At 44.8% G+C, this 24929-nt stretch overlaps 1 protein-coding gene across 6 annotated transcripts in view; it reads left to right on the forward strand.

The window, feature by feature from the left end:
- Window positions 1-24929, forward strand: part of LOC140428111 (rho GTPase-activating protein 6) — a 1113012-nt gene that overhangs the window by 802679 nt on the left and 285404 nt on the right. The window lies entirely within an intron of this gene.

A 24929-nucleotide genomic window follows, 5' to 3' on the forward strand; every position in this document is an offset into this window, starting at 1 on the left:
GGGTCCACCTGATGTACATCAGCAGCAGTGTGGTGCTCACTAGATTGTGCCCCAGAAGCCTGACCACTAACATTTCCCACCGAGGTGTGCGGCTGCACAGGTGGAGGGTGGGGATGATAGCTGTGACGCAACTATTATGGTGGCGTTCTCGGATCCCTCTCCGAGGTGGTCTCATGGGAGACTGCGTCGAGAGCCGGGATGTTCTTGGCAATTCTTGCTCACCACAGCACTTGGACATCTTTCCGGAGAATCGGGCCCAATGTTGCAGCTGAGGCCTAACCATTGTTTTGTAAAGGCTTGGCATAATTTCCTATATCTCTACCAATAAACCAAGGGTTACTTGTGTTTTCTCAACTATTCCCGATCACATTCAATGATTTTTGTATGCATTCAGCCCCAGGTCTCCCTGTTCCTGTACCCCTCTTCCAAATTGTACCATTTTTATTGCCTCCTCTTATAAAAGTTTATCACCACACTTCTATGCATTATATTTTACCGGACAAAGAACAAAGAGAAATTACAGCACAGGAACAGACCCTTCGGCCCTCCAAGCCTGCGCCGATCCAGATCCTCTATCTAAAACTGTCGCCTATTTTCTAAGGATCTGTATCCATCTGCTCCCTGCCCATTCATGTATCTTTCTCGATAAATCTTAAGTGATGCTATCGTGCCCGCCTCTACCACCTTCGCCGGCAATGCGTTCCAGGCGTAAAGAACCTTCCATGTATATCTCCCTGAAACTTCTCCCCTCTCACCTTGAACTCATGACCCCTAGTAATTGAGTCCCCACTCTGGGGGAAAAAGCTTCTTGCTATCCATCCTGTCTATACCTCTCATGATTTTGTAGACCTCAATGAGGTCCCCCCTCAACCTCCGTCTTTCAAATGAAAATAATCCTAATCTACTCAATCTCTCTTCATAGCTAGTGCCCTCCATACCAGGCAACATCCTGGTGAACCTCCTCTGCACCTTCTCCAAAGCATCCACATCCTTTTGGTAATGTGGCGACCAGAACTGTACGCAGTATTCCAAATGTGGCCGAACCAACTGTAACATGACCTGTCAACTCTTGTACTCAATACTCCTTCTGATGAAGGAAAGCATGCCGTATGCCTTCTTGACCACTCTATCGACCTGCTTTGCCACCTTCAGGGTACAATGGACCTGAACACCCAGATCTCTCTGTACATCAATTTTCCCCAGGGCTTTTTCATTTACCGTATAGTTTGTTCTTGAATTGGGTCTTCCAAAATGCATCACCTCGCATTTGCCCGGATTGAACTCCATCTGCCATTTCTCTGCCCAACTTTCCAATCTATCTATATTTTGCTGTATTCTCTGACAGTCCTCCTCGCTATCTGCTACTCCACCAATCTTAGTGTCATCTGCAAACTTGCTAATCAGACCACCTATACCTTCCTCCAGATCATTTATGTATATCATAAACAACAGTGGTCCCAGCACGGATCCCTGTAGAAAACCACTGGTCACAGTTCTCCATTTTAAGAAACTCCCTTCCACTACTACTCTCTGTCTCCTGTTGTCCAGCCAGTTCTTTACCCATCTAGCTAGTACACCCTGGACCCCGTGAGACTTCACATTCTCCATCAGCCTACCATGGGGAACCTTATCAAACGCCTTACTGAAGTACATGTATATGATATCCCCAGCCCTTCCCTCATCAATCAACTGTGTCACTTCCTCAAAGAGTTCTATTAAGTTGGTAAGACATGACCTTCCCTGCACAAAACCATGTTGCCTATCACTGATAAGCCCATTTTCTTCCAAATGGGAATAGATCCTATCCCTCCGTATCTTCTCCAGCAGCTTCCCTACCACTGACGTCAGGATCACCGGTCTATAATTACCTGGATTATCCCTGCTACCCTTCTTAAAGAAGGGGAAACCATAAAGCCATTCTGCAGTCCTCCGGTACATCACCCGTGTTCAAAAGATATCTTTAGGCCCCAGCTATTTCCTCTCTCACTTCCCTCAGTAACCTGGGATAGATCACATCCGGGCCTGGGGACTTGTCCACCTTAATGCCTTTTAGAATACCCAACACATCCTCCCTCCTTATGCCGACTTGACCTAGAGTAATCAAACATCTATCCCTAACCTCAACATCCGTCATGTCCCGCTCCTCGGTGAATACCAATGCAAAGTACTCGTTAAGAATATCACCCATTTTCTCTGACTCCACGCATAACTTCCCTCCTTTGTCCTTGAGTGGGCCAACCCTTTCTCGAGTTACCCTTTTGCTCCTTATATATGAATAAAAGGCTTTGGGATTTTCCTTAACCCTGTTTGCTAAAGATATTTCATGACCCCTTTTAGCCCTCTTGATTCCTCGTTTCAAATTGGTCCTACATTCCTGATAATCTTCCAAAGCTTCGTCTCTCTTCAGTCGCCTAGACGGTCAGGTGGCTTCCCATTCCACTGTCTTGTTATTGCCATCCTTCATTGATAACTTCATTTCCATCTTTTGTTTAATCTGTAAACTTTGAACTTCTGCTCTATATGTTGCCACGCTTATAGAACATTGCTGCTCCTTTTGATCTTTTCCATCAGGAGCTCCAGAACCACCTCAGCGAACCTGGTGTTGTCTTCTTCAGTTCAGTTTTCTTGTCACCCAGCACACTCCACAACTTCAATGGAGGTGGGTGCATCAAGCCCATATATATTGCCCCATGAAAATAGTGCATAATGAGTCCTAAAACTACAGTTTTCTGCTTTACATCAGAACATAAGAACTAGAACAGGAGTAGGCCATCTGGCCCCTCGAGCCTGCTCCGCCATTTAATGAGATCATGGCTGATCTTTGTGGACTCAGCTCCACTCTCCGGCCCATAAAAGGTATCTATCTTTTTCTTAAAAACGTTTTAAGAAGGAGCCTCAACTGCTTCACTGGGCAAGGAATTCCAGAGATTCACAACCCTTTGGGTGAAGAAGTTCCTCCTACACTCCGTCCTAAATCTACTTCCCCTTATTTTGAGGCTATGTCCCCTAGTTCTGCTTTTCCCGACCAGTGGAAACAACCTGCCCGCATCTATCCTATCTATTCCCTTCATAATTTTATATGTTTCAATAAGATCCCCCCGCATCCTTCTAAACTCCAATGAGTACAGTCCCAGTCTACTCAACCTCTCGTCATAATCTAATCCCCTCAACTCTGGGATCAACCTAGTGAATCTCCTCTGCACTCCCTCCAGTTCCAATATGTCCTTTCTCAGGTAAAGAGACCAAGACTGAACACTATATTCCAGATGCGGCCTCACCAACACCCTATACAATTGCAGCATAACCTCCCTAGTCTTGAACTCCATTCCTCTAGCAATGAAAGACAAAACTCGATTAGCCTTCTTAATCACCTGTTGCACCTGCACTCCAACTTTTTGCGACTCGTGCACCAGCACACCCAGGTCCCTCTGCACAGCAGCATGTTTTAACATCTTACCGTTTAAATAATAATCCATTCTGCTGTTATTCCTCCCAAAATGGATAGCCTCACACTTGGCAACATTGAATTCCATCTGCCAGACCCTAGCCCATTCACCTAACCTATCCAAATCCTTCTGCAGACTTCCGGTATCCTCTGCACGTTTTGCTTTACCACTCATCTTAGTGTCGTCTGCAAACTTTGACACATTGCACTTGGTCCCCAACTCCAAATCGTCTATGTAAATTGTGAACAACTGCGGGCCCAACACTGATCCTTGAGGGACCCCACTAGTTACAGATTGCCAACCAGAGAAACACCCATTTATCCCCACTCTCTGCTTTCTGTTAGTTAACCAATCCTCTACCCATGCTACCACTTTACCCTCAATGCCATGCATCTTTAGTTTATGCAGCAACCTTTTGTGTGGCACCTTGTCAAAAGCTTTCTGGAAATCCAGATATACCACATCCATTGGCTCCCCGTTATCTACTGCACTGGTAACGTCCTCAAAAAAATTCTACCAAATTAGTCAGACATGACCTACCCGTTGTGAACCCATGCTGCGTCTGCCCAATGGGACAATTTCCCTCCAGGTGCCCCGCTATTTCCTCCTTAATGATAGATTCCAGCATTTTCCCTACAACCGAAGTTAAGCTTACCGGCCTATAATTTCCCGTTTTCTGCCGACCTCCTTTTTTAAACAGTGGTGTCACGTTTGCTACTTTCCAATCCTCTGGGACCACCCCAGAGTCTAGTGAATTTTGATAAATTATCACGAGTGCGTTTACAATTTCCCTAGCCATCTCTTTTAGAACTCTGGGATGCATCCCATCAGGGCCACATCTAGCCAAGTTTAACCTGTGGTAATCAGCAATTAGGTCCAAAATAGTGTGCTAAACCCAACTTTCAAACATGCGTATCTTGTTAACACAGCACCAAAATTAATACCTTTTTTGATCTTTTCTCTAAAATAACCCCTAAGTTTTGGCTGCATGCTGTGATATTTACACAAAGCAGACAGGCAGGCAACTGATGGTTGGCAGCAGGTTTCCAGATTAAAAGCAAGCTGTCATCACGATAAAAGACCATGTCGAGATTCCCATTAGTGAAGTTTCATTTTAAATTTGATTCTGAGCAGGTGCCATTTAAGAACCAAGAGGCGATGGTGTTCCCCCCCACACACACACAGTTCACTTGGTACTGAGGTGTAATGATGTCACAAGAACGAGAGTACTGGGATGTCTGAAAGGTTATAAATAGAAGTTTCTTTGACTTGGCAAACCCTCCAAAGAAAAGTCAGACAGAACGACCCATTTAAATAGCTTTAGTTGTAATGCCGTCTACGAGACTAGTAGAAATAGAAACTGCTGCCCAGTCTTCATGCGCTGCGCTCTGAGGAACTAACTGACAAATGGAGCATTAGTGGTTTAAAACCCCAAGAATGCAGCATCGTGGGTGGACGAACCCAATAATAGGCAACTTTTGACAGTTTGTTAATCCTATTAGTTAGAGGCTTACAGTGATGACCGGGAATGTAGGAATTACTAGACTAGGAAGACCAAGGACCATCTAGTTTGCCACCTACCATCATCGTAGTCTTATGATACAGCAATTACAGATGTAAGCTACTCCTATTAAATTTACAATTGGGTATGTGCACTGAAGCAGATATTTTGCTTGACATTAATCCAATTGAGCCATAGTTCATGCAGAACCACATGTAAGTTGGTTGGCTGAATTACACTGCTTCCATGAGGGTGTCCAGTCACATAATATGGTCAGTCAGAATCTTGCTTTACTGTCTTCAAACTTGATGAACAAAGTATTGAGAGCCATTAAGCATGTCGAACAAAGTTGAATCTAACCCCTAATGCAAAAATACCATCTGCTTTAGTGTTGACGCTCTGTACTACATTATGTTGAAATGATATGAAAATGAAGATATGAAATTAAGGATATGGTTCAGTGATGTGTGCTTTCCATTTCTTCTTTCCTCCTCCTCTTTAGTGTGATGATATTCATTCTGTAAGCTTGTACCTGGGGCTCCAGTTAGATCACCTGGCTTGATAGCCAGCATGTGGATCATATTACTGCCCAATAGCAAGAGTTTGATCCCTGTTCCAGCTGAGGTAGGTTTGGGGTCTGCCTCCTCACCCTACCCATAGTAAAAGAAAATGACAAAACTCTGCCATGGTTCAGTGAAAAATCACAAAGAAGAAGAAAAGATTTATGCAAATGGATAGATACTACGGTTAGGTACGTGAGATTGACTGGGACATTTGGCCACGAAACAAGAGGAATGACAATTTGAAGAGAAAATTATAATTTAAAAAAAAATTAATATCAGGATGGCAACGATATTGAAAACTGTAAAACGTTTTAAATGTAAACAGGTTTACAATGAGAAATATAAATGAGATAATTATAACCACTTGTTATTTTTACTTACCCAGCCCGCATGGGGACTTGTAGTGATATTCATACACTGTACAGCAACCTGGCACATGCCTTCAGTTTATTTCATCTATACCTGAGGCTACCATTTCAAAATATTTTGGTGCCAGCAGCAAAATGTTGCCATTTTGCTTTCCAATGTTCACTCTCGGATATGAGTGTCATTGGCAAGGCATGAAGGTGATAATGCGTGCATTCTTGAACACGACAGTCCTTGCAGTGAAGGTACTCTTAGGCAGGGATTTCCAGAATTTTGGCCAAGCTAAGCTATGTTGGGGTGGTACTTTGGAAACACAGCAAGCGGGCAGCATGGTGGCACAGTGGTTAGCATTGCTGCGTCACGGCGCCGAGGAGCTGGGTTCGATCTCTGCCCCGGGTCACTGTCCGTGTGGAGTTTGCACATTATCCCCGTGTCTGTGTGGGTCTCGCCCCCACAACCCAAAGCTGTGCGGGTTAGGTGGATTGGCCATGCTAAATTGCCCCTTAATTGGAAAAAAAATAATTGGGTACTCTAAATTTATTTTATAATGAAAAGAAATTCTGAACTAGGTAACAAATCTTGTCAGTTTCAGAAAAAAACTGTGTCCTGTTTTTGAAGAAAAATGCATCAGATTCCTAGAATTCAGTGTAATTTCAGTTTAAAAAAAAAAAAGCATTATCCATTGTGGAAAGAGGGCTGGTAACAATCTCCACAGCAGTCAATAATTGGTTTCACTATATAACAAAGTCATCTGGAAACTTTGTTTACCCTACACAGATGAAATTATTATAAGTGGCATTATTCCAGGAGTTGGATATCACTAGAATGCACTAATTATTGGCTGAATGTTCTTTGGAGCATATAAGTACTTGAGGCTTGTACTTTGCAGTTTATGTACACAATTTGTAATGCCCGCTGGGTAAGTTTGTATATGCTGAACCGTTGCACGGTATCCTGGCAATGTAAACATTCTGCAGAAGACATTTTTCCTGAAAGGGCTAGGAATTGGTCTGCTCCACCATTCTCAATTGCTTTAGGAACTGTGGGAAGGCACTGTATTCCGCTAAGTAGTTTTATGTTGTGGTTTTGGTCTTACACTACACTCACTAGTTAGAACATTCTGATTTGTAATTGGAAGGTGCATCTATCTACTGCTTCGGGACATGGGCATCACTGGCAAAGCTGGAATTTCGAGCTGCCCTGACAAAGTGATGATGAAAGCAAATCACGCGGCTGCAGTAAAACAGTAAACCACCTCTCTTCAGAGTCCACTGTGTTAGTGTGTGATTGGTGACACATATATAGGCTAGATCGATTTGTTTTTTTAAAGGGAGGAGGTTTCTTTTCCTGAAGGGAACTGGTGAACCAGTCAAACGTCTATGGCAATCCAAGCTTTACGTTTCTAGAATTTGTTAGAAGCCAAATTCAAATTCTTAAACTGCAATAATGTGGTTTCTACTCCTGTTCTTCTTTGTGGTGATGAAAGGTGCTATATAAATGCACATTCTTCCTATCTAGGGATATCTATAAATAAGCTTCACTTTCATATTTGGCTGCTTTTACATTTCCAGTGTTGAGAGAGATCTCCAAAGGGCTGATTTAAGCCCTGCTTGCCCAATGGTGTAATTGTGTGGTTAAAATGGTGGCCACCACTTCCTTTCTGTTCCCGATGCATAGGCAGAGGTCTCATGTATACATAAAAATCCGAGTACAACAATGTAATTCGGACATCAGCCAACAGTTACTGTTGATGGTGCAGGTAGCCTGCGTTGACAGTCTCGCCAGTGTAACCTGGCAACAAATGCGCACTGCACCAGCAGAGACTAAGGAAAGGTAGGTAATTTTAACTTTTGTTTCCTTGTGTGCTGGCAGAGCTGAACTGAGGAAACCTTTGGCTTCCCTGCCAAAGTTTTCCTTTCTTGCTCTTCCTTGCTCTAATCCCTGCAGACTACTTTCCGCATGCTCCTCACAGTCACCCAACCTGCATGCAAAATGCATGCGTTCCTGTATTAGGCAGTCTGTTTCAAATTGAGTCTGCTTCGCAGTATTAAACATAGAATTTTGCAGCATGGAACGATGCTATTCCGCCCATCATGTCTGTGCTGGGTCTTTGAGAGCGCTATTGGGTTAGACCTGCTCCCTCACTTTAGCGCAACAGTCCTGCAATTTTTGTTACAAGATATTTCAATTTTTATCACTGGGATTGGGAGTTACTGCACTAATTAGTCAGACCAATCATAGAAGAATCCCTACAGTGCAGAAGGAGGCCATTTGGCCCATCAAGTCTGCACCGACCCTTTGAATGAGCATTCTGCCCATTTAAGAGTGTCCATCCCTATCCCCCTAACCTGCACATCTTTGGACTATGGGATGAAACCAGAGCACCCAGAGGAAACCCACACAGACATGGGAGAAGGTACAAACTCCACAAAGTCACCTGAGGTTGGAATTGAACTTGGGTCCCTGGGGCTGTGAGGTAACAGTGCTAACCACTGTACCGCAATGGTGGTTCAGGCAAACCTAGAGGGGAAACATTCTAAGATGATCGGTGGTTTCTGAATGTCATTGTTCCAGATGCATTTGTCACCAAAGACAGTATGTTTAAAAATGAGCTGGAATAAAAAAAATTTACAAAACAGAAAATATTTGAAATTCACAGCGAATTAATCAGGAATTAAAGGGAGAAAAGATGGATCAATCTTTAGTTGTTGTCCTGCACTTTAACAGTTTTACTTTGGAGAATTGATTAGTCCTTGTCTTTCTCAAATCTAATTAAATTATATAAATTTCCAAATGAAAATTGTGCATTTGGGATCATAATGCCAATGTGTCATGGATTTCACAGAATTAAATGGATGCCTCCCACCTTTATGGTGAGTGAGGATTGAATATGACATATTCCATTTCAAAAGCAGTGCTGGCGGGGTGGGGAGAGAGACGGAGAAGGGGGAATTGGAGGTTAACATGCATAATGGGACACATTAACTTGTTTCCTCTGGGGAGTGTAAAGAACGCTTGCGACTCCTTTTTAACGAGACATGATTGTTTTGTCATTTGACAATTTTTTCACTGCTCTTGATATATGGAATTTTGCTCTGACTGGGTACCTCATCTTCCATGGATCCACTATTCATTCATTCATACACACCCACACAGTGCTCTTTAATTTAGGACAATCGATGGGTGCAATGACGTCATGGGATCACTGAAAGAGCCGGAGTTGCTTTACTAAACCCTTCCAAATATCTGGTGAACATGCAGGGGAGGAACATTGATTATATTACCCATTTCTCTTCTTAAACATCAGTGGCCAGTGTGACACAGAGCAGAGCTGCGAGTCACTGTCCCTTTAACTCATTTCACACCTCGCTTGTCAGCAGATTACTATCACTTGAAATTCCTGCTTGTATCTCAAAAAAAAATGCGAGTTCTAGAAAGCCGTGATCGTCCTACCATAATATTAGCTGCAGACAATGTTGGCACAGGCTGGAAATCCTCTGGGGAAGATATGATCGGTATCCACTGCATGGACAGCCAACTAGGGATCTACAACAAAGAGGAATTAAATGTCACTTAATTCAGTTTGATAAAATAACTCAATAATTCTGACTGGTTTCTGCAACAAGTGGCTAAATGCAATTCTGATTGGAAAATAAACAATGAGTAATGGACATTATTTTTGGGGCATGTCATCTCAAAGCTTTACTGCTTTGGTGACTGAGTGGTGTGTGTATATATATATATATATATATATGTGCGTGCGTGTTTCCCCCCCGCCCCCCCCCCCCCCCCCCCTTAACCTGCACATCTTTGGACTCTCTAGGGCAAAGTTAGCATGGCCAACTCACCTAATCTGCACATCTTTGAATTGTAGGGGGAAACCGGAGCAGCAGTAGGAAACCTACGCAGACATTGGGACAAGGTGACTGTCGTGTTGGTTGTTCTGATGCACAAATGATCCAACACGGCTGTAGATGGTACAACTCTGTTTTATTGTCTAACCTGTGGACCCGGCCCTATCACTATCTTATGAGGCACTCAGCACATGGTCTATGTCTGAGTGCCGCTCTGTGCTCTGAGCTATCTCCTGGTAGAATGAGCGGGAACTGTGGTGTTCCCTGTTTTATAGTGCATGTGCTCTCACTGGTAATTGGCTGCGATGTTATGTGTGTGCTGGTTGGTCCAACTGCCTGTCCATCAGTGTGTGTGTGTGATTGCACCATGATATGCTGATCTGGATATCGTGACAGTGACTGTGTGGAGTTTGCACTATGATGCCGTTAAGCAGCTGTGCTGCCCCATATATAGTGCCTTTAACATAAGATGCCACAAGGTGCCAAGATGCTCTAGATGCTTCATTGGAGCATAATAAAGCAAAGTTAGATGCTGGGTCTGCTAAGGCAACACTAGGGTGGCTGGCCAAAATCTTAATCTAGAGTTTAAAAAAGAAAGGTTAATAGTCCGAGCTTTAGGGAGCATGTTCCAATGTGTGGGAGCCATGGCACTGGAAGGCATAGTTAGTTATAATGGAGCAATGGAATTCTAGGATGCTCAAGAGGCCAGAATTCGATGAGCACAGATATTTAGGAGGGCTGTGGAGCTGGAGATTAAATATTGGGTGGAGGGGAAGGAAAGAGGTGGGTGGCGATGTGGCAATGGGAGGCGGCGCAGTGCTGGCGAGGCCATGGGGCTGAGGGAATTTAAAAACCAGAATGAGGATTTTAAAATCAAGACTTTGCTTGACCGGGAGCCAATGTAAGTCTACGAGTGTAGGATTGAGAGAGGAATGGGACTTGGCACAAGGAATAATATGGGCAACAGGGAGTTTTGGATAACCTCACTTTTGAAGATGGTAGAATGTGGGAGGAACCTATCCGTGAGTGCATTGCAATAATCAACTTTTTAGAGTAAAAAAAAGGCATGACTGAGAGTGTCAGCAACTGATTTGCTGAGGTGGGACCGAGTCTGAGTTGGAGGTGGAAATGGGCAGTCTTCACGATGGCTTAGGTATATATTTGCAAACCAAACCCAAGGTTGGGAAAAGTCTGGTTTAGTTTCTGTTATAACCTGCCTGCTTATTATTGGCTGGGGACTAATGACAATCCCACAATCCTGTGGGAGTATGAGCTTCCCCACTGAGGGGGGCGGAGAAACCATTAGTAAACTCCCAAGTATAAATACTCGTGCTGGATTCTTCGTGACCCTCACAAAACTGGCGACGAGGGTTAAAGTGACTAGCTGTCTACACTGCTGAAGCCACCTCCCTGGATTTTTGTTGGATACAGGTTGGAAGTTGCTTTCTATTATACCATGCCTTGTACGGACATTTGGATGTTTTTGATGCTGCGCTGGAAAGCTGGAACCAGTACGCACAATGGATGCGTTACTATTTCCGGGCAAACAACATCACCGAAAACGAGTGCCAGGTGGTCATATTGCTCACTGCCTGTGGCCCGCATATGTTTGGGGTGATTAGCAGCCTTACGTACCAAGCTGCGCCGGACACCAAAACGTTTGATGAACTTGTGAATATAGTGGGGCAACATTTTAACCCAACCCCGTCCACGATAGTCCAATGTTACCGGTTTAATACCGCTGAGAGGACCTGGAGAATCCCTTGCCGATTTTCTATCCAGGCTATGCAGGATTGCGGAGTACTGTGACTATGGTTAGACCTTGTCAGAAATGTTACGCGACCATTTGGTTTGCGGTATTAACAATGCGGCCACCCAGAGAAAGTTGTTAGCTGAGCCAACATTGACTTTTCAACAGGCCATTCAAATAGTATTGTCCCGAGAGAGCGCAGAACGAGGAGTGCAGGAGCTGCAGGGAATGGAAGTGCATGCCTTGGGGCGCAACCCCTTCCGTCCGAAAACATCCCCCCGCACTCCTGCGGTACCTTGGGGGAGGCGACGTCCGGACCGACGCCAGTGGCCGTCGGACATTCCTCCCCGAAGGGAGCCTTCTCCAGAACCAATGGATGAGGAGCCATGTCCGTGTCAGACTTGTAGGCGCTGACCCCGTCGCGGACGCCGGTCCTGGGGGCGCCAGAGGTGCCGTCGTTCCGTCCGAAACTGGGACCAGCCCAGGGGTCGGACCTTCCATGTGGATGAACCTGCGGCAACTACTCCTGAGGACGTGGAGACGGAGGACGACTGCCTGCAGCTGCATTGTGTGGCAGCACCCCGTGTGGCCCCCATTAAGGTGACAGTACGGGTCAATGGTCACCCGCTTGAGATGGAGTTGGACACCGGCGCAGCGGTCTCCGTGATCGCCCAGAGGACATTCGACCGCATCAAGCAGGGTAGACAGACCCTTCCATTAACCGACTCACCGGCCAGGTTGGCCACCTACATGGGGAAACCACTGGACATTGCAGGAACTACAATGACCCCTGTTGTTTATGGATGGCAGGAGGGGCGTTTCCCACTTATCGTGGTGCGCGGCCATGGGCCCAGCCTATTGGGTTGGGACTGGTTGTGCCATTTGCGGTTGCAATGGCAGCACATCCTCCAAACAGTTTCTGAAGGGTTGACTGAGGTGCTAGGACGATACCCAGATGTATTCCAGCCTGGTTTGGGGAAAATAAAAGGGGCCGCAGCCCGTATCCAAGTCGAACCAGGAGCCACGCCGCGCTATTTCCGGGCGCGCCCGGTGCCTTATGCCTTGCTCGAGAAGTAGAAGGGGAGCTCACTCGTTTGGAGAGTTTGGGTATTATCAGGCCCGTCCTTTTGCTGACTGGGCAGCACCAATTGTGCCTGTAATGAAGCCAGATGCCGCAGTTCGCTTGTGTGGCGACTATAAACTTACAGTGAATAAGGCTTCCCGACTCGACCGATATCCAATGCCTCGCATAGAGGATCTCTACGCGAAGCTTGCAGATGGACTCTCGTTCACAAAATTAGTTATGAGTCACGCCTACCTGCAGTTGGAGCTCTGCCTGTGCAATTTTTCAACAAGTTATGGAGGGCATTTTGAGAGGTTTACCACATGTTGCTATCTACTTAGATGACGTTTTGATTACAGGGACGTCCGAGCAGGAACATTTGGAAAATCTGGAGGACGCTTTTCGGAGGCTGGGGTCCCTTTACGTCGCACAAAGTGCGTATTTCAGGCTAAGGAAGTAGTCTACCGAGGTTATCGGGTGGACCGCGAAGGTTTGCACCCCGTCGCAGAGAAGGTGCGTGCGATTCAACAGGCCCCCGCCCCGACTGACAATTCGCATCTTCGTTCTTTTCTCGGTCTCGTAAGCTATTATGGGAAGTTCCTCCCCAATCTGGCAACTACGCTGGCCCCGTTGCACCTTCTGCTAAAGAAAAATCACACCTGGGTTTGGGGTCAGCCGCAAGATACCGCTTTCCGGCGGGTAAAGCAACAATTGTAGTCGTCTGGGTTACTAACCCACTATGATCCTGGAAAGCCTTTGCTCGTCACATGTGATGCATCCCCGTATGGTATTGGGGCCATCCTGTCCCACAAGATGGAGAACGGGGCCGAGCGACCGATAGCTTTCGCCTCCCGCACATTGACTGCAGCGGAGAGAAAGTACGCGCAGATCGAGAAGGAGGGCCTGGCAGTGGATTTTGCGGTGAAACGCTTCCACCAGTACTTGTATGGCCGCCATTTCACTATCGTGACTGATCATAAGCCTCTGCTGGGACTTTTCAGAGAGGATAAGCCAATACCGCCCATTGCTTCCGCATGGATCCAGCGCTGGGCTTTGTTGCTTGCTGCATACGAGTATTCTCTGGAGCACAAACCAGGAGCGCAGATAGCAAATGCCGTCGTACTGAGCCGATTGCCTTTATCGACCGGCCCCATGTCGACCCCCACGACCAGTGAGGTGGTTGCAACCCTAAATTTTATGGACACCTTGCCTGTCACGGCATCACAGATCCGTGAGTGGACCCAGACGGAGCCAGTCCTGTCAAAGGTTCGGCACATAGTCCTGTATGGTGGGCAGCAGAGACAGCTCCCATGCGAGTTGCGGGCATTTTCCTCCAAGCTGTCAGAATTCAGCGTGGAAGACGGCATCCTCTTGTGGGGGACGCGTGTGATTGTCCCGGAAAAAGGCCAGGAGCTGATACTAAGAGACTTGCACAATGGTCATCCAGGTGTGACCAAATTGAGAATGTTGGCCCGGAGTTATGTCTGGTGGCCAGGCCTCGACACCGACATTGAGAATGTGGCCCAAAACTGCTCCATTTGCCAGGAGCATCAGAAGCTTCCGCCGGCCGCGCCCCTACATCACTGGGAATGGCCAGGGCGGCCTTGGGCACGCTTGCATGCAGATTTCGCAGGCCCTTTTCAAGGATCCATGTTCCTTCTAGTAATTGACGCCCAGTCCAAATGGCTGGAGGTGCATAAGATGCAGGGGACAACGTCCTGCGCAACAATTGAAAAGATGCGGTTGTCTTTTAGTACGCATGGCCTCCCCGAGGTGCTGGTCATGGATAACGGCACTCCATTCACGAGTGAGGAGTTTGCGAGGTTCACGAAGATGAACGGCATACGCCATATCCGCACTGCTCCTTACCACCCGGCTTCAAATGGGTTGGCAGAGCGCGCAGTGTAGACATTCAAAAGAGGCCTAAAGAAGCAGTCTTCCGGATCAATGGACACAAGACTGGCTCGCTTTTTGTTTACGTGTAGGCACCCCCCATGCTGTGACTGGGGTAGCTCCCGCAGAACTCCTAATGGGCCGGAGACTTCGCACCCGCCTTAGTATAGTTTTCCCGGACATTGGCGCAAAGGTACGCCGCACACAAGAACGGCAGGGACCGGGCTTTTCTCGGCACCGGCCGATTCGGCAGTTTGCGCCCGGTGACCCAGTGTTCGTTCGGAATTTTGCTGGTGAGGCCCAGTGGGTTCCTGGCGTAATCTTTCGCCAAACGGGCCCTATATCTTACCAGGTGCAAGCCCAGGGTCGTCTCCAGTGCAAACATGTAGACCACGTTCGGTCCAGAAGACTATCCCCTCAAAAGATTCCCCGCCCCCGGAGCTCATTTCTACAGCCGCCGAGACCAGACCCAAGCGAAGGTAGTCCTCATAATCTTCCACTGGTGCCTCACTCGAAGCCTGCGCAGGTCGTTACAGAACCGAATGGAAATAGAGACGCTGACACAACGGAGGCAGCAGACTCTGACTCCGAGATGGAGACACAGGACGCATCAGAGGGGGAATCCTCGGGTCCACGGGCCGTGGATGTACAACCGTTGTGCCGTTCATCACGGAAGTGTCGGTCTCCGTCTCGTTACACGCCGCCTGATCCAGCACCGCGTGCAAATGATGTCCGGCCTGCGGCAAAACGAGAGTCGGTAGTTAGGGGACAGAATTTGGACTAGAGACTGAAAAGAATGGTATCAATCTTTGTATTATATAATTCCTGCTCATCCAATGCTGGATGTTGAGTACATTGATAGTTGAATGGAAGAGTCGAGAGAGCTAGTGGTGAGGTAGAGCTGGGTGCTATCAGCTTGCTGTGCATGTGAAAGCTAAATCTGTGCTTTCACATGATGTCTCCAAGGGACAGCGTGTAGATGAGAAATAGAATGGACACAGCAGAGGTGACAATTTGGGAACAGGACGAGAAGCAATTGTAAGTGTTATTCTGGCAAAAATAAGAATGGAGCCAGGCAAATGCAGTCCAACCTTGCTGGACGATGGCAGAGAGACTTTGGAGGAGACTGTGTCAAGGCTGCAGGCATCTCGGATGAGGGATAGTTTCCGATTCGACTACAAAATAAGGTATTTTATTTGTGATTTTGGCAAGGGCCATTTTGGTTCTGCGGCATGTGCAGAAACCTGATTGGAGGGTTTCAAACATGTGGTTCATGCAACGATGAGTGCAGACAACGGGAGTTTGGAGATTGGGTACTAGTTTGCAAGGATGGCTGGATTAAGAACTTTTTTCAGGAGAGGGATGATGATGGTAGATTTAAAAGCGAACGGAACAGCACCTAAAGAGAGCGAAACCTTAACAACATCAGCTAACATGGGACTAGGAAGGGATTAGATTGGATTTGTTTATTGTCACATGTAGACACAGTGAAAAGTATTTTTCTGCGAGCAGCTCAACAGATCATTAAGTACATGAAATGAAAAGGAAATAAAAGAAAATACATAATAGGGCAACAGAAGGGGAGTTGGGTGGTCTTACGTTTAGTAGGAATAAAGTGTCAGGAGCCAATAGATGGGTCTCCTAAGCTTGGAGAGGGCATGGGGGGATATTGGAGAGAAGCTAGAAATATATGGAAGTTCGAAGCTAGGCCCAGGGTATAGTTTTGGAGAAAAGTGTGACCCAATGGGTGAGTGAAAGGGAGGGAAGCATTGGAGGCAATGGATCAGATTGCATTGATCTTGGTGACAACAGAAGTTCACAAGTGTCATGTGAGAGTACCTTTAAGAAATGGGTGTTTCTAAATGGGTGTGTATATAAATATCTGTAGTGAGAGTACCTTTAAGAAATGGGTGTTTACGGCTGCAGTGATGTCAGAGTGGGTGGAGCCGGGCTGTCTGTTAGCTTTTTACTTTCATTTTAGGCTGTTTGCTGCAGGGTGTGTTTTAGTTTCGTTTTCAGTGTTGGAGCTGAAGCCAGACCAAGCAGGTGGACTGCTGTTCTCTCTGCATCAAAAGACTATCTCTTGATCATTTGATGAATTCGTAATTATAAATGTTCTCAGTAGTGAATGTAAACCTAATGTGCTTCTATTAAAAGGTGTTTTTAAGTCGTATGGATGTTAAAAGGAAAGCTTAAAGAATTACTTAATGTTGTATTCTTTGGGGTTTGTATTTGAATTAATGGTTGCTAAGATGTTCACTGTTTGTTTTAAAAAGGTTAACTTGAGTTCATCGAATAAACATTGTTTTGCTTTAAAAAATACTTTTCCATTTCTGCTGTACCACACCCGTAGAGTGGGCCGTGTGCTCCCCATACCACAATCTATTAAAAGTTGTGGGTCAGGGGAACTCCGATACACTTTGGGATTCTCTAAACCCTGGCCCATAACACAAGCTCCACAGACTGATTTGTTGGAGGTGAATATGAAGGTGAGCAAGATTTAAAAATATAATAGAGGAAACCAGAAACGGGGATCATTTTTGCAATCCAGGCTGATCCTAGAATAGTGAGTAATTTGTATCAGGTGGATTCAGGAGCTGATATTGCATTATGCCAGATCATTAATCTAATGTTCCAATTTGTAACTTCGTGAATATTATTATCATTTCATTATTTTAAGCAGAGATATTCCCTTCGTCAACATAAAACAATATGCCAGTTAGAGAGACAGGCCAGCAGATTGGATTTTTGAAAGCAAGAACTGCACATTGATTACAATGCTGTACAATATTGTTTAAAATCTTGAAGTTATTCCTCTGAATGTTGGATTTGCAAAGAACAAAACTCAATTGCATTTTCTGGCACATTTAATGTACAGACAAGTCAAGGCACCTCACAAAAGTAACAATCTGGCAAAAATGGGTGCTGAGCCAAAGAAATAGGGATTACAATTAAAAGCTTGGCCAAAGGCAATTTATTAAAGAAGGGGAGGGAATAAGAGCTTGTGGCCAAAGACAACCAAAGGCATTGCCACGTGACCAAAGGTGAGGTGAAGGGAGTAGATGGATGTCTTCAAGAGGCCAGAGTTGGAGGAATGCAGATTTCTCAATTGGGTTGGAAGAGGATACAGCAATGGGAGGGGGGTGAAGCCACAGTGGTTTTGTAGATGAGGATAACTATTTGAAACTTGAGGCATTTCATCAGTCTGAGCTAATCCACTCCTGGTCATCCTTTTTTAAAATTTGGAGTACCCAATTTTCTTCTTCCCAATTAAGGGGCAATTTAAAATGGCCAATCCAGCTACCCTACACATTTTGGGGATATGTGGATGAGACCCACGCAGACACTGTGAGAATATGCAAACTCCACACGAACAGTGACCCGGGGTCAGGATCGAACTTGGTCATCCTGAGATGAGCAAGTGTTTCATTCTCATTGTTCACATATAATCGCGCATTATGGAGGTCTGCGAAGGATTGTTGCATCCAGAAGCTTTTGTCATATAACAAACAAAATAGGAAAGACATCCTGGAAAAGAGCACATTTCATTTGCGTCACAAATATTGGGTCCTATGGAACTGAAGTAAATACAAGACGTCCATTAACGGATCATGAAAAGGATTTGTGAGGATTTTCTCTGCACTATAAGCTACAGTGCAGTCTTCGGACGCCTGAGGAATAGAGTATTTGAAGCCCAAGGCCTCCCAGCACCAGGCTCATGGTCTGCCGAGCAGCTGTGGTGCCTGTCCTCCTGTACACATCAGAAACACGGATAATGTACAGCAGGCATCTCAAATCCCTGGAGAGATGTCACCAACGCTGCCTCCGCAAAATCCTGCCAATCCACTGGCAGGATAGGCATATTAATGTGAGTGTCCTCTCCCAGGCCAATGTACCGAGTATCGAGGCACTGGCCACACTTGACCAGCTGTGATGGGTGGGCTACATTGTCCACATGTCCGTTACATGATTCCCGAAACAAGTGCTCTTTTCTGAGCTCCGCAATGGCAAGCAATCACGAGGAGGGCAGAGAAAATGCTGCAAGGACTCCCTAAAAGCATCCCTTAATAAATGCTACACCCCATTGACACATGGAAATCGCTTGCCTTAGAACGCACAAACTGGAGAAGAAGCATCCGTGAAAGTGCCACAGGTTGGAGAACACTGAGTCTAAGTGTAAATAGTGGAAGGAGAGTGCAGAATCCAGAATGCCCCACCCACCCACCTCGTCAAGCACCACCTGCCAAACCTGCAGCAGAGTCTGTGGATCCAAGATTCGACTATTGAGCCACCGCAGAACCCACCTTCCTGGAGTGAAAGCAAGTCATCCTCCACCCTAAGGGACTGCCCAAGAAGAAGTCGTACAAGTGTTTTATTTATTGGGAGGCTTAATGCAGAAGGGAGAAGTAAAGAGGTGCCCCCCCACCCCAGTTAAAGTTAAAATGGGAATTGTGTGTGCATATTATTGTTGTTTCCGATTTTGAACATCAAGGATAACATTGGTAATTCAAACTGGATGTTAATAGCCTCAAGCAAAATGGTTGTTTTCAATTTTGCGCATGGAAAACATATTTGTGCTTGGTCCCTTTGACTGTCCACCCACATCAAAAATGCACTTGCTCGCTTCACATATTGCACATAGTTACTGCCAATTTTATCAAGCTATGTATGGTAATATTCATCTCCATTTGCAATGTCTTTGATTCTTTTCTTGCACTAATTGGGAACAGTGGAATATGATGCCATTCTGGCAGAAACTCCATTTGCTTTTTTTTTTTCTCAAGAAGCAAATTTATATTTCGCCTTCAGCCAACAGATTGTTGCTGCAAAATTGTATTCTTCTTTAATGGATGCAGGTGTCGCTTGCCGATCCCTGATTTGCTCTTGAACCAAATGACTTGCTATGCCATTTCAGAGAGCAAACGAGAGTCAACCACATTGCTGGAGGCCAGACCAGATAAGGATGACCCTGAGTTCTGGGTTTATGTCCAGTGACATTCATAACCACATAACTGTTCTCCAAGGGAAATGTGAGAAGATATGAAGACAGCAACTATAAACTTTTATCAATGTTTTTATTGAAGCACAAACAGGGATCTCATTGTGTTCGGATGTGCAGATGACTATTTAAATTACATTTTTGGTGCAAAAGCCCTCTGGGACAAAATTAAGGCATAAAGTTTCTTTTCAGGGTCTTTGCAAGATTTTGATTTGCTTCATTTCATTTTCCGGATTCGACGATCATTTGAAAAGTATGTGTCAATGCACAATCGGTATATTCATTGACATTTCCCTGAGGTTTCAAGACTATTACCAAGTGATGTGCTGAAACTACTCACATCATTAATCATTTATTTCTATTTTGACTTGAATGATATATTCTGGAATCTTTAGTCACATTTGTTCCATACTTGTGGTTTGCGTTGAATGTTTCCTATGTACTCCCAAAGAAGGAGGAATATATTGACTTCTCACAATGGGATTCCATAATTTACTGGAAAATAGACCAATTTATTTCACACTGCGTTGACTGGCTTTGAGAGCTCTTGAGTTTTATATATGTTTGAGACAAAACTCTTACTCTATTGTGTTGGCAGCCAACTGTTCTGTAGCCTGTGAGACCGAGCAATTGTTATGAGTGCAATGTAGACTCCTGCTACTTAATACGCTTCATAAAGTGATTTGTATGTTTTTGTATCTTCTCACTATTCCCTTGGAGAACAGTGTGAAATATGGGAAGAATTCACAGTCTGAAAGGCTACATAATGGCTGTAACCATCCCTATAGCAGTGGATAAGGTGATTAGTCTTATACAGAGTTCCTGAGCTCTCACTACACATACCTTGTGCCTGTTAGTTGGGGGAATGGATACAAGTATCTGGTGAATGTTAACATGGTATTCAGAGCCGGAGCTCTGTCTTTACTTGCTGGGACTGTCTAGAATAACATTTGTATCCCCCTCTTCTGACCCTGAGAAAGGAGGGCTCCCACTGAACCAATGGTAGATAATCGTCCAAATGTTCTCTCTTTTTTTCATCATTATTACTTCTTGAAAAAGTTAATGTGTTAAATTAAAGTAACTGATATGAAATACCGATACAAAGAAGAAAATACCTCAAGAAACTTGTACTGATGTGTAACAGCAGAAATTGACACCTGAGCTAAATGAAGGAGATATTAAGGATAACTTGAAGCTTGGTCAAAGAGAGTCTTAAAGATGGAGACAGGAAGAGATGAGGTAGAATGGAAGGATTGCAACTTAATTTGACCATCACTATATTATGCTGAGGAAGAATTCAGGAAAATTTACGTGAAGTGCATGCTATAATTTCTAATATTTTGCTGACAAAAGTAAATATTCTAAAGAGGAAAACTCGATGGCAGAATTTAATTGGCCAGGTGGGAAACTTGATGCTTTCCCGCCTCTGCCCTGATTAAGCCCAAGGCTTGTGGATCGCCTTCCTGCCCTGCCACCAATTGAAAGCCTCCTTGTGTCACCACTGGTATTCAACCAGCAGCTGGTGGGACAGTCACCATGTGGAAAGCCCAGAAAGCAAACATGGAATATTCAGGCGTATGCACCAGCACATCCCAGGCATCAACGTACTGAGAGACACACAGTACTGCAATATTAAAATCATTCAAACCTGCAATGATAGCTTTCAGCCTAAAAGTAATGAGTGCACTGCAGTTTGAAACCTTCCCTGACCACCAAACCCCTTTTGATAGCGAATGATGAGTGTTTGTTTTGTCATGTTATTCACCCTGGGGTAACACTGACTGCAACAGGATGCAGATGAACTGTAAAGCATACACCAAACGTAGGCGTTGGTTCAATACGATTTATTGAACTTCTGTAACAATGCACACTCAACTACTCTTCGTGTACTAAGTCTAACTTACTAGACCAAGGCACACAGCTGGCTGTGGGTTGACACTCTACTACTCTTCGTGTACTAACTCTAACTTACTAGACCAGGCTAGCTCTGATCCACGTGTAGAAGGTGCTGACTGATATACACACCCTGACTGTCACTACAGTTGTCACAGGTGGAAAGAGGCGTAGTGCTGATGCCTCGTGTGTTTTATAGTTGGAAGCCCCCCTCTGGTGTTCTGTCTGGTGATTGGTTGTGTTCTGTCCTGTATGTTGATTGGCTAACCTGGGTGTCTGTCACTGCCTGTTTTTACCTCATGATGTGCATGGGTGCATATTCTGACCATGTTTCTCCAAACAATTGTCCTTTGACCTTGAAGGAACTGCCCTCCTTGACAGAATTGTAAATTTGTGGTGTAAAGCCTTTGACCGTTCAAAACTTGACTCACTATGAACAATACATGGGCGATTAACAATGGGAGTATAAACAACATACCTAACTTCTGAGTCAGATGGCTGTGGATTCAAGTCCACTCCAGAGACATGAAAATACATTCTTCTCGGCCAACACTTCAGTGCTGTGCTGTGCCATTGGAGGGGCTGGCGAGGATTCTCCGATCCGAGACCGTCCTGCCACTGATGCCAGCGAAAGTGGAGAATTTGGCGCTTGTCCAAAACTCCATTCATTGCACCGGGACTGGAGAATCCTGCCGACGTGAACGGACAGAGAATTCCAGCCGCTGTCTTTTGAATGAGCGCCTGAATGAGCGCCTTCTATGGTACTATTTTTAGGAGTTCTCTTTGGTGCTCTACCCATTATTTGTCCCACAAACCATATCGATTAAAAATCTGGTAATTTATTAATTGTGTGAAGATGGCTGTTGTTGCTTTTGCAATTAAGGAATCACATCATTCCAGAAGTATTCTATTGGCTGCAAATTTCTTTGCGATGTCCTGAGGTTGTGTAAGGTGATTCATTAATGCAAGTCTAATTTTTCTTTTTATTCTGCCCGTCATGTTTTTATTTTCACGGTTCAAGCTTTGCACTCTATTTTCCACGTCAAAAAGTAAAGAAACATATCCAGGAGCAAAGATGTTCCCCAGTAGCCCAAGGTTCTGGGGCTAGAATGTCAATGAAGGGACTGCAGACATGTGCATTTCATCACCCAGTCTTAAACAGCAGTGTCTAATTGATGTTTACCTGAGGCAAGAATTATTTGGTTGTAGAGATAATCCCTGCACTTTGTGATACAAGTGTTCCTGAACTTTTGGCCAAGATCAAACCCGAGGTCAGGTGTCATGTCTGTTCTTGTCAGTTTGGATCTATTATGTCTTTTATTTGAGTTTTTTGGAGCAAACAAGGAGATGGATTAGGGGCTTGCCCCATGTACCTTCTGAGAGATGAATATATATTTCTTTAAGTGTTCCTGATCTTCTAAAATAGCTGTACTATGAGCAGAACTCTGGAATAACCACTGCTGAAGTGGTGCAGCAGTGAGTGGTGATTTCATCTTCAAAAGAGCCCTTCAATTATAATTGTCCAAGATTAATTTCAAGGACTCCTATTGCTGCCTCACGTGCTAAGGACCTGGGTTCGATCCCAGCCCCGGGTCACTGTCTGTGTGGAGTTTGCACATTCTCCCCATGTCTGCGTGGGTGTCACCCCCACAACCCAAAGATGTACAGGCTAGGTCGATTGGCCACACTAAATTGCCCCTTTAATTGGGGAAAAAAAATAATTGGATTCTCTAAATTTATTTTTTAAGAAATCAAGGGCTCCTGAAAGAAATACAAGGATTTTGGAGGCTGCCTTTTAGTTCCTTTTATAGTGTACATTCATCAATTGACTTCTAATCTTTTTGTTTCTTGTGTTTTACAAAGCTAGTTTTTAAACCTGGACATGTTTGGTCTGGTAGCAGATTTGGCCAGATTTCAGTGTCCTGATAATAGTGAGGCTAATGGCACTCACTGTTGTTTATGCATAAATGTTACAGCAACTTAAGATGAGGAGCAGATAGGTGTTTGCATACCAATAGCCAGTCGTTTCTGATAATGTTGCTGTTAGTTTTGCCAAAATTATGCTTTACTAGCAGCCTTACAATTGGCATGTATCAAATATTGAATGACTGTACTTGTGTGATGGGTATGAATGAAACTAGCCATAGAAAGTTAAATCTTGTCATTCCAAACAAAAGTACTCTTCCTGATGTAGTAGTAGTAGTTTGTTTCTGCCAGTCAATTACAAATCATAATAGGCCATTCGGCCCATCGCGTCTGCACTGGTCCCTGGAAAGAGTACCCGACCCAAGCCCACACCTCCACCCTTACCCGCAACATAGTAACCCCACCTAACATTTTTGGACCCAAGGGTGATTTAGCCTGGCCAATCCACCTAACCTGCACAACCTTGGACTCTGGAAGGAAACCGGAGGACCCGGAGAAAACCCACGCAGACACTGGGGGAACGTGCATTCTCCGCACAGACCGTGACACAAGTCGAAGTCGAACCTGGGACCCTGGAGCTGTGAAGCAACAGTGCTAACTACTGTGTTTCTGTGCCGCCCGGTGGAGTCTCGTTTCATTATCTATTCATTGTTGGATATTTGAAGAAGGTTTTCCACCCCCCACCTTTCTCTGTACCTGGTTTGACATTGAATTCATCCACTCTAATTTACTTCTTTCTCTGTCCGTCTGCTCTTTATTTCTCAATCTTTCCATCTTATTGGTTAAGAAGATGACCTCTTTTCCCTGCTGCGCTGTTGCCAGCTCAATCTTTCACCACTTTAGTGGGTAAAAATGTTTTGAAATGAAGGCTGCAGGGCAAGTCTAACCAGTGTAGATACTTTTAGATGCCCTGTTTCAGCAAGTCTGGCCTACTTTTAGTCTCCGTGATAATGAAAGAACATGATGCTGGGTCCAAATATTCGCCAGCGAGTTGATCATTAAAACTGCACACAAGCTGGAGAGTGAATTTCTAGATGCTGAATTAAAGGAGTCTCCGTGGGTGGGAATCGTCAGGACAGGAAGATCATACACTCTTGTTCTGATTGAATTCGAGATTGGTGGGATTAAATCTGCTTCTCGCCTCTAATCAAAAATACATCACAGTTACTGCCTTAATTTTGTTTTCTCCTGTTCGAGATTTAATGCAAAGTTATATATTATCAATCGAACATTTGCTTCATTGAACAAAGCTATTTGATTTAAAACAGAAAATACTGGAAAAGATCAGCAGGTCTGGCAGCATCTGTGGAGAGAAGCCAGGTTAACATTTTGATTCCTAAGACTCTCTTCAGAACCCTGAATCTTCTTTTAGGCCTGAAGAGAGTAATACAGAATCAAAATGTTAACTCTTTCGCCCTCCACAGATACTGTCAGACCTGCTGGCGTTTCTCAGCATTTTCTGTATTATGTCAGATTTCCAGCACCCGTTGTATTTTGCATTTGCTCTTCTTGATTGCCTTATATGTAGCTTTTTCTAACAAAATATGGAACTGTTTCACTTGACCATGTGTTGTCATTCTAAAACTGAACACAATCCATTGACCGCTTTACTCAATCTGACATGAATAAGGAGCATAAAAACAATGGGAGGTGGGGGTGGGGGGAGAGAAGAGAA

The sequence above is a fragment of the Scyliorhinus torazame genome, chromosome 8 (genome assembly GCF_047496885.1).
Source record: "Scyliorhinus torazame isolate Kashiwa2021f chromosome 8, sScyTor2.1, whole genome shotgun sequence".
Lineage (NCBI taxonomy): Eukaryota > Metazoa > Chordata > Chondrichthyes > Carcharhiniformes > Scyliorhinidae > Scyliorhinus > Scyliorhinus torazame.